Here is a 20281-nt window from a genome sequence, read left to right on the forward strand (position 1 = left end):
CCCGGAAATGAATTCCAAAATCTAGCGATTCTGGGGAAGAAACTACTAGAGTAGAAGGCTCTCTTACATGTAGAAATCTCTACTGTGTATGGGGGGGATTTAGCTGTTTGTCAGGTTTGTCGGGGGTATTTACGTCAAGGGGGTACACGTGCTTGCAGTTCGTCAGAACATTCACTGTAGAACAGGTTGAGGGATGCAACATCTCGTCGATGGCATAGAGGCTGACGTATGAGTTTGGCGACTCTCTTTTGAACCTTGTCGAGGAGCGAGAGACTAGTGCCAGATGCACCAGCCCAAATATGACAACAATACTCCATATACATATATATATATATATATATATATATATATATAGAGAGAGAGAGAGAGAGAGAGAGAGAGAGAGAGAAAGAGAGAGATAGAGAGACAGAGAGAGAATGATGAAGATATTAAAATAGCTGACCGATAATGGGAAACAGAATATTGATTAAACGATTTGATAATTGACAATTCAATATTTCTCTAAAATATTTTTTCAGCCATGTGTAAAGACGATCTCTGTATCTAAAAGATTGAAAAAAAAAATGGATTCCCTTGTTTCAATTTCGTCGGTTGTTTAAAACATTTAATTAGCAAATTATTTGGAAACATTTTCGAATATGAAAATTACGTAAAGAAAGAGATCCCAACTCTTCAAAAATATCGATTATAAGAAAATATCTTGCATTTATAAATCATAGAAAAGAAAAAGAACAATGGGCAGGTTATAATTAATCTCAAGATACGACGTGTATAAAAGTGACTGCATAAACACAACTGTATTCGTGAAAGATAAATAATTATTTATTCAAAATGCAATGCGTGATAAAATCGCTGTTTCCCAAGAAAAAAAACTAATATAGTCATAGTAGCAGGGTGACCCTACGTTGTCTGGGAATTAATGAGGATCAACGAATGGCCTCACTCTCCTATATTTTATTTTCATTAAAATCGAAAAATCGCATATTTTTCGATCTTTCCTGCAGTTATTAATAGCGCTAAGACAACAGCATATTGTTTTTATTGTTTTGACCCTCGAGTATATACCCGACACAATTAGACACAGTTGATCAATCGAGGACTACATCATCTATATATATAAAAGCGAAAATTTATGTATGTATGCATGTATGTATGTATGTATGTGTGTATGTTTGTGTCTTCTAAAACTTTCGACAGACAGAACAAAAATTCGCAAACTATTGAAGCTCCATCCTTCGCCCGAAAAATATCGAAAAATTGGCCCAAAACGTTTCTGTTTTCACCTCGAAATCGACAATTTTTACAGGGGGGGTAACAAAAACCATCCTCTCATGACGACGATCGGTTCTACGCATGCGTCACATGACGTCATTACCTAATTTAGTTTAAATAATTGAAGAACTGACTAAATTTCATGTACGTGAGTTTAGCTCAGTTGGTTAGCGCATTGGTTCATTATTTAAACGTTTTGGGTTCGAATCGTAGTGTGAGATTTTTTTTTCGATGTTTTAAATTAAAATATTGAAGCAGGGATATTTAAGCAGATTTTCACGTAACGTTCGTTTTTCTGTTTTGTTTTTTTTACTTCGCTTATTCTTAGGTTTTCATTAACACCCCCACCCCCGACCACACACACCCAAAAGCGTCCGGGTACCCACCGATTTTAAAAATTTTAATATCGAAACAGGCTTATTTAAGCCATTTTTCACGTGTTTTTTGGGGGGATTTAACGTTCGTTTTTCTGTTTTATTTTTTGTTTTTTCGATTTTTACATTTAACATCGTTCGTTTGTCTTACATTAGTGTTACATGAAAAGGGCTGTCCCCTTTTCATGTAAGTATAAAAATAGAGATATTTAGTTAAAATGAAAATGAAATAGAATAGACGAAATTCGAACCTCGTAATTTATGCTTAAAAATAGATTACGAGAGAGAATTAGCAAATGGAATGTAAAAACGAATCATTGTTTAGCTTAGAGATAAAATAATTTTAAGAAAAGAATGCGCATTTGTCAATTCTGTTATGAAATTCTATTGAAGAATGCAACTATAAGATAATTTAATAAACATGTTTTTAACATATTGGAAATATAGGTTACTGGAAATAAAGGTTAAAATTCCTTTTGTAAACAAAAGAAAAAGTTTTAGACACGCATTTCCAGAACACGTGAAAGAAGACACATGTTTTAACATGTGTATGACGCCATTGAAAATGGGATGTTCTCGATATAGTTAGAAATTTTAGAGAGTCAGAGGGAGTCTGAGAGAGAGTCTGAGGACGACAGACGATAGTATGGAGTCGGGAGATGGGAGTCGAACGTCTGGAAGCGAGACGGTCACCTTTGAAACATAGAATGTAAAACTTTTAATTTTTGACTAAGAAAATCACCGACCGGTCGAAGAAGAAATAAACCCGTCATATGTTTTTAAAAACGCTGTCTTTGTGTTGTAATTCTACCAAAAGGTAAAGTGAAATTGTCATTATATGTCTTATATATCCTGTGTTTAAAAATGTTTTCACATACACACACATATATAGATATGTATGTATATATATATATATATATATATATATATATATATATAAAGTTGAACGATCACTCAAGTAGTTTTCACTGATACATGTGTATCTCTTATATATATATATATATATATATATATAATATATATATATAAATATATATATATTATATATATATATATATACACAGGGTGGGACAAAATAAGGGTCCTATCTTTAAATTTGAATAACTTCCACAAAATAAAAGTTAAACTCACCAAACTTTATGTGTGTGTAGACTGACCCGTCCGAGATTTTTTTGAAATAAACAAAACAAATTTTGGCCGAAAAACACTTCTTAAAACTTACATGAATTTATGATTTTTGAAAATAGGACCCTTATTTTGGCCCACCCTGAATATATATATATATATATATATATATATATATATATATATATATGAAACAGATACACATGTATCAGTGAAAACTACTTGAGTGATCGTTCAACTTTATATATATATATATATATATATATATATATATATATATATATATATATCTGAAGTTGAGGAGAGGAAGAGATGATAATATATGCATACGGCATAATCATATATATATATATATATATATATATATACAATAGAAGAAAGGAAGAGTTAGTTTTCACTAATATGTACATATATATGTATGTCTATATATATGTCTATATATATATATATATATATATATATAGAGAGAGAGAGAGAGAGAGAGACATATATATGTGCGCGTGTGTGTGTATGTATGGGTATCCCCTTTAAACGATTTTTTTATACCTTTTCATATAATATTCATTAGGAATTAAAAATGGACAGGCCAGAATTACCACGAAAATGCGATGCATACAAAACTTATGATGGAAAAATTGTCATTGAAACTAATAAAAACAATTTCTTCGAAATAATAACGGGTTATAAAATTATACCTAAATTTACATTTATGAATGCAAAAACAAAAAAACAAACAAAAAAACTAACACATATCCAGAGATGTTGTATTTTTTATAATATAAAATCATCACATCCTGAGATAAATCTACGATTATAAAAAAGTCACTGTGTGTATGTGTGTATGTGTGTGTGCATGCGTGTGTGTGTATGTGTGTGCATGTGTGCGTGCGTTTGTGCATGTGCGCGTGTGTGTGCATGTGTGTTTGCGTGTGTGGGTGTGCAGGTTCTTTCCCAATTGTTTCCGAAATTGCTCACCCTATAAGCAACATATGAAATACACAGTAGGTTCTTTGATATGACAGGAACGCTTTATAAATGAATGCTCCGGTTTAAAGCACACTTTCAAAATGATACTTAATTTGGTAGTTTTCAGCTTAGGCCATTATCAAAAACAGTAATGCCAGGTATATAAAATGTGTAGTATGTTATCAGTGCAGGGTCTATTGGGTTGGCGACTCTTTTGAAATGTGTCTAAGAGGGAGATACTAGTAGCAGATGCCCCAGCCCAAGTGTAGCAATAATACTCCATACATGAGCGAATGGTCGCCTTGTAGAGGTACAGGATACTCTCAGGCGTAAATAACTTTCTAGCATGGTAGAGAGAGTCCACATTTTTTGCCGCAGACTTAGCAATGCCCTCAGCGTATCTGCATAATACAACTTTTTTATATCTGGATAACTAATTATTTCTGCAAAATCTCAATGCGATTTTCATATTCAGCATAGTCGAAAACCTGTAAAAGGTGACATTTAAAAGAAAATTGTGGAGCTTTTATTTTTGTTTTTTTTTTACACAGTGATCACCCCTTATCAAGGCCCGGAAGCCACTCAGGGATAAGGGTTATTGCAAGTACATTACGTTAGTGTGGATATTTGATGAAGTGTTTACTTAAGGGGGCGGTTCATTAGGAATTTGTTAACATTGGACTTGAAGACATCCAAGTTGTAGTCCGGTGGGAAGCAGGCAGACGAAACAGAGTTCCACAGGCGTGCAGTTCTAAGAAAGAAGCTTTGTTCATGGAATCCGCGTGGACCTAATCTAAAAAAATACCCGAATATGTTTATTTTTTCCTGAGATATACGGGTTACGATATTGCAAAATTTGAACCTCTTCTTTTTTTTTACATAGGAGTCTCCACTAATCAAAACCCAGAGGCAACTCGAGGATAAGGGTTAAGGAGTATACAGTGTCATTTTTAAAGTGGAGCTGTATACAGTATGGTAGTGGGGGAAAGGGTCGTATGTATCTGTATACTTTTGTATCCGTGCATGTGGATGCGCTTATGGTAAGCAGCGTTGATCTTGACCACATTTTTATGTTGCATATTTAATGTTCTTAACCAAAAAGCCATCGGCTAAGGCTGCTATTACGACGCGCGCACTCAAGAGATGAACTAACATCTTGTTAATAAGAATGCACGCGCGTAAAAATACTTGAAGCACATCCAACTCCTTGGCGGTTAGCCAGCTAACCAATCTGAACTGAACAAGATTCATATCGACGTGTTTTTAACAAGACAATTTTAACCGAAAACTGCAAGCCACAAGACACATCAGCTGAACTAACTCCAATTCCGAAAAAGTGACAGAAGCAATTAATGTACGTTTTCCATATTTTACGAGCATCGAAATTTGCCCAAATGTCTCTCGTTTTCTTTTTTTGTTGTTGTTTGATCCTCACTTCCTATGAGTGTTGTTTCTGACAAAGGGGTGAGAATTGCTGTTTTCTGGATCAGAAACTATAACATCTAACACGTATCGTTAGCAATGTTTTGAATTGAAGTTTCCTTTTTAGCCACATATATGAAGTAGGTTATGTGTTGTCGGGAGGGATTTCCATTAATAAATACTACTCAAATACGAGGTTCCTTCAATAAGCTTCCGTACATTTTTTATACAAGCATATAAAACTGTTGTAGACTCTTGAAAATTCAGTATGTTATTACTATACATCTTATAGGATGACTGACCAATTTTAATGATTTTAAGTCTAAATGAACAGCTACATCAGGAATTGAAATACACCCTACTAAAGCCTGATATTTACAACTGCGGAATTGCGAAAATGCATTCCGGATGAGGACACTTTTGAAGAACGATATGCAATAAAATGTTGTTTTAAACTAAAGACAAATCTATCATGAATGTATGGAATGCTTCAGACTGCTTTTGGACTATCTTGCAGGAATCGAGCATTAAGTGGCATAAGAGATTCAAGAAAGGCAGAGCTCTCTTGGAAGATGATGAGAACGTAAAAAAAAAAATCCCACCATCTTAAGTATTTAGTGCCACTCTGCGATTTTTAGTTTCGGAGAGGTAGAGTTTGAAAATATGGAGACATACAGACCGACAGACAGGCCGACAGTCAGACAGACATATCCCCGTTTATATGTTAGATAATGATTTAACTGTATATTTTACAGAGTAGCGCTTTACATTTGAACACTATTAGATTGAAGGCACGCAACATTCGTATTCAAACTTTACACATAGTTCAATTTGTATGTAGCACGAGAGAGATTATTCTCCCACTAAGTAGCATTATCCATCATCACTACAAATACAAAGAGAACCGATTTATCAAATGCGTTGTGTGTTGAATGATGGGAATATTAGCAGTTCAGCCCGGCTTTGCTCGCACCCTATATACTGTTCAAAACTTTGTGTGCGTATGTATGTATATTAAAATGTTTGACTCATATACAGGTTACCTACATCAAAAATTTCAATTGGTTAGAACCAAAATTGGCGGAGGAGTTTGGTAGAGTCTGCAAAGGCCAACTCTTTTAACTTCGACCTGTTTGCAGCCAGGTTTTGCCCCAAAACTGATTTAAAAAGCTTGCTGCATGCCTGGCTACACTTTATGTAAAATTTCAAATATTTAGATCCAAAATTGGCTGAATAGTTTGCTAGAGACCACAAAAGATAAATCTTTTGAACTTTGTCTGCTTGACAACACAATTTTCGGCCAAAAACGGAATAAAAAGCTTGTTCTATGTCTGAATACGCTCTATTTAACATTCAAAAAGTTTAGGCCAAAACGTGGCTGAGTAATTTGGTAGAGACTGCAAAGGTCAATTTTTTAAAACTTCGACCTCAACTTTTACCCCTTAACATTTATTATTTTGGACTCAAATTAAATACAAAAGTTTGACCAATGTCCAAGTTACCTACATCTAAAATTTCAAGTGTTTAGACCCAAAATACGTGGAAGAGTTTGGCAGCGTTTGCAAAACCAAATCCGTTGAACTTTGACCCCTTGATTGCCCAATTTCTGGCCGAAAACCGACTACAAAGATATTCCCAAATCTCAATACCTCTTATGTCGAATTTAGTCTGTAGATTAAAAATTGACAAAGTAGTTTGCTAGACACACATATAATTTCTCATTTACAGATATAATACATAGATTAATTCACTATTAATCTCAAACCCAAAAGTATTTGCTATTAATTTACTGTTGTTCTCGACTCAAAACCTATTCACTAATAAGTCTTTATTAATTTGAAATCACAAATTATTTGCTATTAATTTACTATTGCTGTAAACTCCAAACCTATTTGATATTAATTCACCATTAATTTCAAACACAAAATTATTTGCTACTAATTTACTATTGTTCTCAACTCCAATTTACTATTAATTCGCTTCTCTTTCTCGCTGTAGCAAAAACCAAACTTCCATGAACAAAGTTTTCGTTTTACTACTTTTCTGTTGAAGTAAATGCCTAACACTATGGAGTGACCGACTCATATAACACGATGGTCGATCCGGGAGGGGTTAACTTAGTCAAGGAACGTCCTTAGAACGGCAATCAATATGAAACTCTCTGGGTGATCGTTTACTGGTTAGGGCAACCGTTTTTATAACACTATGTGTATATTTTGTTGGTAGTTTTTTTTTTCAGAGAGTGTATGACTACATGGAATTTGGTGTCCTCCTCCCCCCCGCCCCATGCGATTCTCTATTTCTCGAAGATGACTTCATTCTGTTAGGTTCGGGCTGGGAAGACGACCTTGATGCTGAGTCCAATTAAATAATATGCAACACAGATTATTATATATATAAGAGAATCTTAACTATTTTATTTTACAAAAAATATTCACAATATATGAAAATTAAAAATAGACAAATCGTAACATTAAAACGTTTAACCATTAAACTTTCAAAGAGCTTAACTAACCTTAAGAAACTGCTGGGGAAGAGGAGGGGATTCCACCATTTTCGGAAAGACAAAATAATTCCTGCTCACCACATTCTTGCCGGCTGAAAAAAAGACGCTTTAAAAAGTTATCCTCGTGAGAAGAAGAATACCTTATCTTGCCTTTAGCAACTTTTATTTCGTTGCATATTTTTTAATCCTTTTAATTTTGTTTTGTTGCCGATTGTTTAAAGATATTTAAGTTTATTTTTCTGCACACAAAAAAAATAAAATAAAATAAACGGAACTTACATGAACACCGTTTCTTTCCTATAAGATTACATCCATGTAATGGACTCGAACTTACTTTTATTTTCAAGTAAATAAATGCTACTTTAAACTAGGCTGTGAAGTATATTTTGAACTCTGTCAAAGCAGGATAGGACTCTTTCTAGCATCTCCTTTCCAGATGTAATGGCAGTACTCCATCCTTGGACGTACCTGACTCTTATTCAGGTACAGAATTGCATCAGCAAGGAGATATCTACTAGTCCGATAGGATTATCCCACTATTTTCTCAACGACCTTGGCAATCTATTTTATATACTTTTAAAAGAACACTCATAAGATCTGGGAAAGATTCATCAATAATAGTTATTCTGTTGACCTTATTGATGACTGTATTTTCAAAAAGATTGCGGATTTTAAATCCCCTAAAAAATTTGGACCCTTGAAATGCCCGGTTTATTTAAAATTACCGTGGATTGGGGAAAAGAGTAATAGACTTTCCAAACAGATTCGCAGAAGTATTTACGACTGCTTTTTTTTCTGTGTCCTTGCGTTTGGTATATACTACGAGACCTGCTTTTCCGTCTTTCCGCAAGGATAGTTTGCCTTACATCCAAAATAATAATATTGTATATCAATTCAGATGCCAGTGCGATGCTGGTTATGTTGGGCGAACATCCTTGCACCATTTGACTCGTATAAACCAGCATGTTCCATCGAAGATCAGACAAGGGAGGATGGGGTCGGGTGGTTTCCCTCATTCTGCAGCCTTGGACTCTGCTATTGGCCAGCATTTGGTTGACAACCCGTGCTGTGCCGATAGATATAAAATAGATTGGTTCGAGGTGCTACATAGAGCGGACTCCAAAAACCATTTAAAGATTTTGGAGTCTGTCTCTATCGCGGTGCGTCAACCTTTGTGCCGGCAAAAAGAAACATCAAACGCATAGTTTCTCTTTGGGGAACTTTGAATCTTTTCTCCCGCTTTTTTTTCCTCGTTGTGCCAATATTTTAATCGTTTTTAAACGTAAATAAATGCATTTTAGTATTCTCGTACTTTTGGCACATTTAATAAGTTCCCCATTAGAACTCTTTATTTTTCGACATAATATTATTTTGTTTGCTATCGATTTTCTCCTGACGAGATGATAGCCGAAAGAGCTCTCGAGAAACTTCCACCTATTATTTTTAAAACTATATATAAATTATGTACCTCCAAACATATATATATATATATATATATGTATATATATATATATATATATATATATATATATATATATATATATATATATATATATATGACTACATTAAAATTGGATAAACTTTCAAACTCAAAAATACTATGGGCTATGTAGAGAAGTAACTGATCTTCGCTTTGGTGATATTTACTTTTGGTTTATACTATTGGGATATATATTGAAGGATCGCTTTACATATCTCATTAGTAGCATACTAACAGATTGATTCGCTTGTCACGAATTGGGAAAACGCATTTTGGATAAGGACAATTTAAAAGAACGACGTGTAAACTTTTAAACTTGAGGAAAATGCCACAGGAATGCATTAAATTCCTCAAGACACTGGACACTTTTATGTATTGTAAAAAGATGCCCGAAGTTTCTTTGTTTCTCTATCCGAGCAAAAGCCAAAGGAAACTTCAAAGAAAAACGTTTGTCTCCGCAAATATCCTTACTGTGGAACAAGTTATCATGTGTCTGCTTTCTAACCAAATACAGCATTGCCGTCTTCAAGTGGCATGCAAACAAATAGGTATTGAAGTGTCTCCTTTGAACATTAATTTATTTTAAGTAATTGTCTCTCTATTCCACCAACCGTTGTCGGTTTTCTCTCGTGACGGCGATCATCGTCTAATCAAATATCGTTCTAATTTTATTCTCGGGTTACTTCCAGGCCTTGATAAGTTGTAAGCCATAACTATTGCAATTATTTTGAAATGTTTTCACGATAGCTCTTAAAACAACAAATGATGTCAAAAACAAATATACAGCAAATAAGTGTTACCAAAGGCAAGAAGTTTCTCTTTTACATATTTGGAGTAGATTCTTTTCTGTTTTAATATATTTTAAGGCGTTTATTAACTTTTAAAATATATTAATGTACCTTCTATGAGTTAGAGAAAAAATGGCGGTTTGGTTGTAGCTATTTTCACCTTCAAATAATCGCTGAAAGCTTGACAAATTAAACAAAATCCCGATAGAAAGCAACCCATAAACTTTGCCAATCATGTGAAAGTAAAATGATCCACCAGTATTTTATTTTCTATTTTTCAAACGATTATTAAGTATTCTAAGGGTTGCAACGAAACCTATTTTGGTAGCGACCATCATTCAGTTATTCAAGTCAAATGTAAACAAATACTAATCATTTTGACCTTTAACATTAAATGGAATAGCATGAAAAGAAAAAAAAATAGCCTGACTTGTAATAAATCAATATTTTTGTTGGCTGTTGAAAAGATATTTAAAACGATCCTGAAACATATATCTCATGAGTATTTCTTAATATTCTTGGATTGCTGGCGAAGCTGTGCTATTCGACGATTATTAAAACCGAAAATTTTTGGCAACTAAAATATGTTTTAAAATAATTAAAATATTCAGAATAAATACTAGACTACCTGTGACCCGTTGGGTCAGTATGTTATATTAGCTATGGAATTAATGTATGAGCATGACACTTGTGACGTAAAGAAAATAGTTTTTTTGTGACATAGCAGAAACATTTCTATGAAAGAATATTAAAATGAAAAAAAAGGATATATAGAGATTTCTATGGGTCGTTCTGTTTATAATCGTTAATTAAAAAAAAAATACAGCCATTGAATTATAAGTAGTTTGCCGTATTTATAGGTAAATGTGCCCTGAACAGATACCATAATACTTCAAGTTAAATTCAAATTTCTGTATATCTGTTAATTTATACGCGAAAAAAAAAGACAATTTGGACGCTGAAAACTTACACAGAGTTACAATATGTATTTATAGTCGCCTTGATTATTTATTTGTAACGCAATCAAAGAAAAACATATTCTCGTGGTTATTTATTTATGTTGGTAGTGTAGATTAAAATGTATGAATGTTTTTTAAGAAAGGTGTATTAAAAAATGGAGAATAAATTTAAAAAGAGAAAGGCGGTAGGTAAATCGCCGTTGTAAAATGCTCATATGGTTATCAACGGGTTAAAATAGATTTATTTGTAAGAAAATTGCGTTAAAATAACTTAGACGTAATACTGAAATGAACGATATGAAAAAAAAAATCAGAAAGTATTAGCAATTGTTTATTTGGATAATTTAAACGCGGAAAAAACTGGGACGCTGAAAACTTACACAGTAAAACAATACGTTTTGTGGTCGCGTTATTTAGTATACTATATATCGTATATATGATATATATCGATCCAGTAGATATCTCACTGCTGATGTAAGTCTCTATCTATAAAAGAGCCAGGTACATCCAAGGATGAAGTACTGCTGCCACATCTCGGCAGGAGCTGCTAGAAAGGACTTATCCTGCCTTGATAGAGTTCAAAATAGACTTCGTAGCCTAGTAGGGGATTTTCCCTTCCCTGCAATCTCTTTCTCATAGACGAGATATTGCGAGTTTGTCCCTGCTTTATGGTTATTTTCATGGCAAGTTCTCGTCTGAGCGCCAATCCATGTTCCCCCCCTCGCCAGACTTTCACAAGAAACACCCGTCTAGCAGAAAACACTATCACTAATTTCCCCATTCTTTATCTGTTAATAAACCTAAACGTAGATTTTCTTTTACACGGTGGTAACCACTTATCAAGGCCCGGAAGCCACTCAGGGATGAGGGTTATTGCAAGTGCATTACGTTAGTGTGGAGATTTGAAAGTGTTTTCTTAAGGGGACGGTTCATTAGGAATTTGTTAACGTTGGACTTGAAGACATCCAAGTTGTAGTCAGGTGGGAAGCAGTCAGAAAGAACCGAGTTCCACAGGCGTTCAGTTCTAAGAAAGAAGCTTTCTTCATGGAACCCACGTTTTGATTTAGGCACAGATAAAGAGTGGGGGAAATTTTTCACAGTGGATTCAGATGAACAAAGCTTCTTGCTTAGAACTGCACGGCTGTTGAATTATATTCCGTTTTTCATGTTTCCAGCTGACTACAATATGGTTGATGAACCGTTCCATATAAGTTAACAAATTTACCGAATTTCCATTAATAACGATTACTATATTGTCCAATTTCTATTGTACACTCTTAAACCCTTATCCTCGAGTGGCCTCTTGAACTTAATAAGCGGTGATGCCTATGTAAAAAAAAGCCGATCATTATACGTATTATTAGTAATCACGTTTTGTGTTTATTTCCCATATATTGAAGTTTTTATTCACTAAATTTAAGATATTCGCTTTTTTTTTTTTTTTTTTTAAATCGGTCCAGGTGTTTATTTGTTTATGTTGGTCTGGGTTTATGTTTATGTACGCTTGCGCAACCGGAATTCTTAAACCGAAATTTGGGTTACAACACCACTTACAAGGTCATTTGAGTTTATAATTAGATTGATTTTTTTTTACATTAATTCAGAAATGTAACTTAAAAATCGTTACCTAACAATTTAGTTGAAAACTCAGAATAATGACAGGTAAATACATCTGGTGACGGCATTAGAGAGGAAGTATGTCCTTTTTTGAGATACATGAAACAAAAGAGGAAAAATGGGGGAAAGCGACTTAAATAAAACAACGTTTTATTAGTCGAAGATCCGAAATACTAATCACACTCAAACCGATGATACATTTCTTCTGTTTACAGAGAGAAGGCCTTCTCAACCAAACCTGAACAGTCTCCAAGATCTTTAAATGAAATAATGAGGGAGCACGTCTCAGAATAGAAAAAGTGTTCGTGCTAAAGTTCGCTGCACATGAGGGGTTATTTTTTTAAGGTGGTCAGTAATTGAAGACCCGTATGTCTTGGCAACTACGTTTGTTGTTTGGTATGCCCCATTTTGCCCCATACGTGATTTTATTCGTACATGTTTTCGATTCCCAGTCGTTTTCTTTTTTCAAAAACCAATCCCTCGATACAACTTTGATAAAGCGAGGGCGAAACCGGTCAGCTGACTCCCCCATTCTTTCTTCTCTTTTCTTACCCCCGTTGCCTTATGGATATATATATATATATATATATATATATATATATATATATATATGTGTGTGTGTGTGTATATATGTATGAATATGTACATATATATTTTTTACTTCACCATATTCCCTCTGCTTCACTTTTTGTTATCAAGTAAGATCTTTGACCTGTTGTTTCATCAAATACTTTTGCATGCAAAATCCGATCCCGCATTTTTCTAATCCCTACCCTCTGATGAGAAGGAAAGTATTTCTTCGAAAGTCCGCGGATTAAGGACTATCCATTTATCAAGTGTTTTCTTTTTCAGATTAAATATGTTTTTAACTCTTTTTCAAAGTGTTTTTTTAACATATTTTTTTAACTGTTTGCTCGTATATATATATATATATATATATATATATATATATATATATATATATATATATATATATACATATACATAATATAAATGTTTATTTATAAAATATTGTTAATTTCAACGTATACCGTTCTCGTTTAACGGGTTCAGGCTGTTATGATAAAACTGAATCACCATTAATTCTGAGGTAAAGCTCAATCTATTATAAAGTATCTATTTTAGAGGTGCAGAGCATATATAGTGCTAACATGTTGTTTAAATTTAAAGATTTATCCCTTTTTGAAAAAAAATTGTTTATTTCATTCTGAGTTTCTTCATTACAGTCGTTTTGTTAATGGGATTGCAATTTTATGATTTTATGTGTTCATAAAAAGCTCCTTTTCCTCATCAACTCGTCGGGTGTTATTTTCATTCGATGTTATAAAAAAAAAATGTTTATTTTGTATATATGAAAAATCTGGTGTTTTCGTTTAGGGAAAAGAAATTGCATCCCCACGTTGTTACAAGTAGGGCATCTTGGGTCATTTTTGAATTTCAACAAAGTTTTGTACTGTATATATATATATATATATATATATGTGTGTGTGTGTGTGATATTTCTATATTATATGTATGATATTTCTATATTATATATATATATATATATATATATATATATATATGTGTGTGTGTGTGTTTTGAGAAAAATAGAAAAACCGAATGAAATTATTAAAATAATCAACGTTTCGTCCCTATTTCAGAGGACATCTTCAGGATATTGAAGTAAAAATGCAAGAAAAGAAAAAGTCATAGATCGTACGAAAAGGAGAACAGTTTTTGAATCCTACCCATGTCGGGAAGGACAAACATATGTGTGCGTATGGGAAGGTTGGGTTGTTCGATGTCTATATATACACTTTTAAAAATGCGTTGAAATAAATATGTACATTTTTTTCTCCGGTAAACTTATTCATTTTGTTGAAATATTTAAGGAAAAACGGTTAGCCAGGATCTGTTTTGATATTTTGTTCTTTGATTATTATTTTCCCTATGCTAGGGGTTAAATGGTAGAAGCCTTTTCTTTGCGTAATATTATTAGTATTTAATATTAGTGCTGATTCTAAAAGTCTTCTTTTAGCTCTATCTATCACGTATTTAATAATTTTCGCTTGATCTATATTAAATGAGTGATCGTGTTCTGCGCAATGGCAAAAGAGTGCATTTAGGGCGTTACCATTCCTTATATCTCTTCTGTGTTCGTTAAGTCTTAATTTCAATTTTCGCTGTGTTTCACCTATGTACGCTTGTTGACAGTTGTTACGTGGGATAGAATATATACCGGCATCGGATGTGCGGGTTTTGGGAGAGTGCTTGGTAGTTTTTAATGTCTGTTTTATTGTTGAGGAAGTTGTTTGTATCAAGTGAAAACCAAGTCTATTAAGAGTGTCGTAGATTTTTGTATTTTTGGTGTGGGTGGGGATGAAAAGATGTCTGTTTAATAGTGAGGTATTTGTTTTATTTTTCTGTCTGTTCATGTTATAGTGTATTTTCGTAGCTTTTTTCTTTGCGTCAGAAATGAAATAGGATGGATACTGTAGTTTTCTTAAAAGATTCGTAATATATTGAAATTCATCATTAAGATATTTGGGACTGCATATTCTAAAGGCACACAAGAAAAAACCAATAATCATGCCAGTCTTTATTTTATCATTGTGGTGCGAGTAGTAATGAATATAATCGTTTTTGGACATGCTAATATTTCGGGCAGATTGTTTTCTAAAATCGCAGGTAAACTTATGGAGACTTAAAAATGTTTGCTTTCTACAGTGGCAAACAGTCTTCAAATTAAAAAAAAACTATTTATTTAAAAAGAAATCTTATAAGATTTAAAGGAAAGCGGAAGAAAGGTTATGTGGTATATGTACTCTTGGAATACAAAACAAGGGAAGAGAACTAACAGAAAAGTAAGAAGAAAAATTGCCCATGCATGATGCCTTATTAACACATGGTCTAGTCTCTCATTTACTGACAGGGTTTAAAAAAAAGATTAAAATTTAATATGTACCGCAGTTTTGGCCGAGCTCCAACCTTCGTCCTATTTAGTGCAATGTAAACAGCTATCCCTCAATAGTACTCTGCTGCACACTATATTATAGAGTAAACCTTTACATTGCAAGTGTCAGTATTTTTGTCAGGTATGGCAGAGAATCTTATCAATTTTTCTAGTGTCTGTACATGTGTGACGCGGTTTATCTCAGCCTACAGGAAACCCACTCAGGCAAGTAAGGACCCGAAATGAAGCTTATGTCCCCGCAAATGTTTTAGTGATATTTATATCCATGTTTGGTGTATGGAAATGCAAAAAAAAACAAACAGAAAATGAAAAAAAATAACGATTTTCTAAACAATGTTTTATTTACTGGATATTTTCCCGGTATTCAGCGGAAGTTATTATCTCCCTTAGTAAGTTTGATTTTCTGCCTGTCTTTGTGTGTGTATGTGACGCGGTTTATCTCAGCCTACAGGCAACCCACCCAGGCAAATAAAATACTGAAATGAAGCTTACGCCGCAGCGGATATTTTAGTGATATTTATATCCATGGGTGGTGTATGGAAATGCAAAAAAAAAAAATGTAATTATAACGATTTACTAAATAACGTTTTATTTACTTGATATTTTTCCGGTACAAGGACTCAATTTTCCTAGCTGGGCAAACTTGAGTCCTTGTATAATTAAAAAAAACGGTGACTTTCAAGAATTTTGGAAGGATGCGTGGCGTAGTTTATAAAAGTACTTGTTTAAATTACGTTATAACTTTAGCCAAGTGGGTCGCCCGGGTAAGTTAGTAAGTTTCCGCAAGAGTCCGTCGCGTAATGTATGTAGTATCTGATAAAATTCAGTTGTAAGTAACATGGTTCAGGAGGGCGATGGTTCAATTCTCAGGGCGGGCAATGTTCAAAACTCAATTGTGAATTGATTAGGACATCTACCTAGACATGGATATCCCCTGTTGATTAAATAAATGGCCTCGTTCGAAATTTCGTGCGCATTCCCGAATTCGACACAAAGATCCCCGTATTCCACAGACAGGGTTAATAAAAAAGACTAATATTTAACATATCTCGGTCCCATTTAGTGTTATGTGAACAGTCAACTCGCTGCTCAACTCCCCATAGTAATCTGCTGGGTACTATACTATAATGTAAACCCTTACATTGTAAGTGTCAGTAGCATTCGTTTGGTATGGCAAAGAATAATAATAGAAAACGCTGACTTTCACGAATTATGGAAGGAGGAGTGGCGTTGTTTATTAAGGTACTTGGTAAAATTACGTTATAACTGTGGCTGGTTGGGTCACCCAGGTTAGTTTGTAAGTTTTCGCAAGGACTCGTCGGATAATGGATGAAGTATTTAGTAAAATTCAGTATTATTTGCACGCTTCTAGAGATTGAAGGTTCAATACAGATTGCAGATGATGCTCAAAATTTAATTGTGAAATGCTTAGAACGCCTGCCTAGACATAGCTATCCCCTATGGATTACATAAATGACCCTGTTCGAAGTTTCGTGCGGATTCGCGAGTTCAACATACTGAAGTAGAAAGATCTTTTACATCTAGGGATCTCTGTGGGGGTGAGATTTAGCTGCCCGTCGGGTTTGTCGATGGTGCCTACGTCGTGGGGGCACAAGTGTCTGCAGTTCGTCAGAACATTCACCATTAAAATACTTGTAGAACAGGCAGAGGGATGCAACGTTTCCTCGATGAAACAGAGACTGAAGCTTAGATTCCAGTTAAGGGCCTATCAGATTGGCGACTCTTTTGAACCTTGTCTAGGAGCGAGAGACTAACAGCAGATGCACCAGCCCAAATGTGATAACAATACTCCATACATGGGCGAATGGTGGCCTTATAGATGTACAGGATACTTTCAGGTGTCAGTAGTTTTCTAGCACAGTAGAGAAAGCCTACCTTTTTCGACAGAAAGATTCCTGTGTTAGTCACAAAAATATTCTCGAGTTCAAGAAGATAACCCCGAATGAGGTCGGAAGTTACATCGAGCGAAAAGTTGTAAAGAAAACACAAGATTAGAAGATAAGCCCGTAGAAATTTTAATAATACGAGTATTGAAAACTCTAGAAATAATATTAAAAAAAAAATTTAGATCACGGAAAAGATTGAAAGAATTTTCTACAGCAAATATTCAAATCGTGCTTTTCTCGATTTCATGCGTTCAAACTTTGTAATTACAGCAAATTCAGACAAAGGGGAGCTTAAAGCGACGTGAAAATTATCTAAGGAAAGTTGTGATGACTTAAAAGTCAAAATTTTTAATTATTTCAGTTCAATCACAAGTCTAAACCTCAATCTTTTAATTAGCGCTGTGGCAGCCATTGAAGATAAAGTCACTAGTAGTTTGCCAGAAGGAACATTCATTATTTCTATGCAAATTCTATTGGGTTTCTTTTCTCTTCATATCAGATTATACCTTTACAAATCTGCAAAAGTCAGCAGAAAGCAAAAAAAAAAAATTGGCAAATAAATGCATTGAAGGCAAATACTGTAATGTTTTAATATTTGCTTGTGCACTGTTTAAAAAAATGTAAAAGATATCCATTTCGAAACTTATTTTAAAGTGAATATTCCTTTGTTGATGACCATGTAAATCGTTTTTTTTTTTAATCTTTTTTTTTTCGTAAATTGGTTGCCTGGGATACTAGCATCTATTGTAACAGTTCAAATGTCGAAAATAGCCAAGGTGTTTCTTATTCTCTCTCCTCTGATCTTAAGAACGCAGTGCAATGAGGAAAAAGCTGGCTAGTTGATTTTAATGCATCTAAAACCAAGCTTCTCTCCATCATATTAAGTCTTACTCTCATCTGCACTCGTTTAAAATAAACGTCTCTAGTCTTGGGGACGCTCTATGTTTTGACAAACTTATAGGGCTTAGCTTTACTCCTGATCTGGAACGGAGCGCATACATCAACTCCATTGCCAAACTGCTGGAAAAAAAGGTTAATTTATTCTGTACATAGATCACTGCCGACGCAACCCTCAAAGTATATATAAGAAAAATACGTCGTCTCTTCCCCGCAACCTCTTTCCTGCAGAAGAGATTTGAGAGTCTTTCTCTTCTATCGTTATTTTCATTACAATTACTCACCTGAGCTCCAATCTCTGCCTCTCTTGCCAATATTTCACAAAGAACATTCGACTATCTAAAACCACTACTGATAGCTTCCCTCATCCTCAATCGTTATCTTAATCCAAACGTGGATTCCATGAACAAAGCGTCTTTTTAGTACTTTCCATCTATGTTTCGCTGGTCTGCTTTTCAGCTCACTACAACGTCATGGTTTTCGTGTCCGACACGTTGTGTTCAACATTCTTGTTGAACCGTTCCCGTAATTAATGAAATTATATCAAATTTGCGCTAATAACGATAACTAAGCTGTTAATCTAATGAATCCCACTAGCACATTAAGCCCTATCCTCCAATGGCATTAGTGCCTTGATAAGTGACGAAACCCTTTCTAAGAAAGTTCTGTTAAATAGTGAGTTTGTCAACTAAATTATGACGTATGTATAACCAAGGAACCAAAAACAAAATACGATGCTAAACATTTTTTCTACAGGCAATTTACTAATAGTACACATATGAAACTCTAGTTCCCTTTGAAGTAATCTCCCCCCGCTGCAATGCACCTGTCCTGTTTTAACAATGTCTGGAAGACCCTCCAAAAGTGTTCTGTAAGCGTTTCCATGATCTTCATCAATGCCTCTTTCATCTCACCAATTGTCTCATAGTGCCAGCTTCTGAGGTTTTCCTTGAGCTTAGGGAATAACCAAAGATCATGGCGAGCAAGGTCTGGACTATAAAAGGATGAGGAAATGGTTTGATGCTCGTCTTTGTCAAATAGTCTGTGACAAGGATGGATTTGTGGGCTGATGCAGAATAATTAAGTGTACAGTTTCCACATCAACGGTAAACGGTTTCCTTGTCTCTATAGAAAGACAACTATCCTTATCCATTCTGACTTTCTTACTCCTCCCACACCTTCCATCATCTCTCACAAATTCCCTGCCTTCCTTGAATTACTTATGCCTTTCTAAAACTGATGATCCATTGTCCAAAAGCGGCCTGAAGCATTCCGTACATTTCTGTGCGACTTTTTCCAAGTTTAAAACAGAATTTTATTGCGTATCATTCTTCTAATCTGCCCTCACATAGAGATTGCATTTTTGAAATTCACCAGCCATGACAGTTAGGCTTTAGTAGTGTGCATTCCAATTCTTTCTGTACGTGTTCGTTTAAACCTGAAATTATGAAAACTGGCCAGTCATCTCATAAGATATATAGCAATAACATACTAAATTCTTAAGAGTCTACGATAATTTTGAATGTCTGTAGACAACTCGTAAGTTGGGTTACCGCTTATTTGTTAGTGTGTGTCGACGTACTATTTAGTATAATTGCCCCTCTATAATATAAATCATACCTGTCTCTTTAAATATATGCATGTATGTATGTATGTATGTAAGGCGAATAAACTCTTTTTCTGGGTCAACGACCAACTAGCACAGTGTATATGTGTGTGTGTGTGTGTGTGTGTGTGTGTGCGTGTGTGTGTGTATGTGTATTGGGGTGGAGAGGGCTCCCGTAAGCCGTGGAGAAGGCAACCTTTCTCGGAGAAGCAAATTTCTGATTTAAAAAACCTTAAAGCGGAAGACCAGTTCCCGCATTAAGCTGGTCTACAGTTTAATTTGTTGCTGGCTATCTTGCTCTTGCTTATGCTGGATCTCAACATTTTGAACCGAGAGAGATACTTAGCTGTCGTACAAAGCTAAGACTCTGTAACATCATCTTTATATAGATACTCCCTCGGGCATT

This window comes from Euprymna scolopes, chromosome 39 (assembly GCF_053919585.1).
Source record: "Euprymna scolopes isolate OS-2025 chromosome 39, ASM5391958v1, whole genome shotgun sequence".
NCBI classification, from domain to species: Eukaryota; Metazoa; Mollusca; class Cephalopoda; order Sepiida; family Sepiolidae; genus Euprymna; species Euprymna scolopes.